The sequence below is a fragment of the Lissotriton vulgaris genome, chromosome 1_1 (assembly GCF_964263255.1).
Source record: "Lissotriton vulgaris chromosome 1_1, aLisVul1.2, whole genome shotgun sequence".
In the NCBI taxonomy this organism is placed as follows: Eukaryota; Metazoa; Chordata; class Amphibia; order Caudata; family Salamandridae; genus Lissotriton; species Lissotriton vulgaris.
The window spans coordinates 231,344,793-231,345,867 of NC_141685.1; the positions used below are offsets into that span (position 1 = coordinate 231,344,793).

The 1,075-nt window shown below is 39.0% G+C and overlaps 1 non-coding gene across 1 annotated transcript; it reads right to left on the minus strand.

The window, feature by feature from the left end:
* Positions 1-440: 440 nt before the first annotated feature.
* On the minus strand, positions 441-513 carry TRNAK-CUU (transfer RNA lysine (anticodon CUU)). Its single transcript has one exon. It is a non-coding gene; the product is annotated as a tRNA-Lys (tRNA).
* Between the last annotated feature and the right edge of the window lie 562 nt (positions 514-1,075).

A 1,075-nucleotide genomic window follows, 5' to 3' on the forward strand; every position in this document is an offset into this window, starting at 1 on the left:
ATTGTTTTAAAGTTCAGGTTGGCCTGTTTACTACTCGAATTTGAGTGATATTGCGGTGTGTTCATCTAACTCATACCCTACCTAATCTTGAAGTTAAATTTCCCACCAATGAGAAAACAAGGGAGATACCATTTTTGATACTTATTGCATGTCTAATGCAAGAATAATCACCAGATTATGAGAGTCAATGCAATAATCCAGCAAAAATTACTCATTTTCACCCAACGTGGGGCTCGAACCCACGACCCTGAGATTAAGAGTCTCATGTTCTACAGATTGAGCTAGCCAGGCTCCCACTTCAAGATGGTATGCAGACTAATCATTTTTTATGAAGGAAATCCATTCCTGGACAGTTTTTGGGAGTTATTGCATGTCTAATGCTATATTAATCTATATATTATGAGAGTCAATGCAATATTCAGGCAAAAAATACTCATTTTCGCCCAACGTGGGGCTCGAACCCACGACCCTGAGATTAAGAGTCTCATGCTCTACCGACTGAGCTAGCCGGGCTCCCTCCTTAAGACAGTATGCAGACCAATCACTTTTTGTGAAGAAAATCAAATCCTGGATATTCCTCTACTCTTGTTTTGCAAGGAAAGCCAGATTTATACATCCTTCAGAGGACAGTGTGTCAAATAAAATAAGAGAAAATGAAAATGGAAGTTGTGAGAACTTCATTTTGAGATTGCCTAAGAATTCAAATTCCTCTCATGTGCTAAAGAATACCTGAACCCTTTTGATTAAACCACTTTAGTTGTTATAATGGGACCATATTTGAAAGCCATCTGTGATTTTTCTGTTCTTACTCTGCAATGACCTTGGCAATGACAAGTTAAAAATAAAATGTATGCAAATTTTATGATGGAGAATGCAGGCATCGATCCCGCTACCTCTCGCATGCTGAGCGAGCGCTCTACCATTTGAGCTAATTCCCCTCTGTGGTTAATCTGCATAACATGAAAAAAGTAACCTCACTGCCTTCCACACTTTATTTGAAGTCCAATTGCCCATAGCAGTGTTCAGTTCACTCCTAATTTATGCCTTACCTCCACTTATGGGATGTTTTACAGTT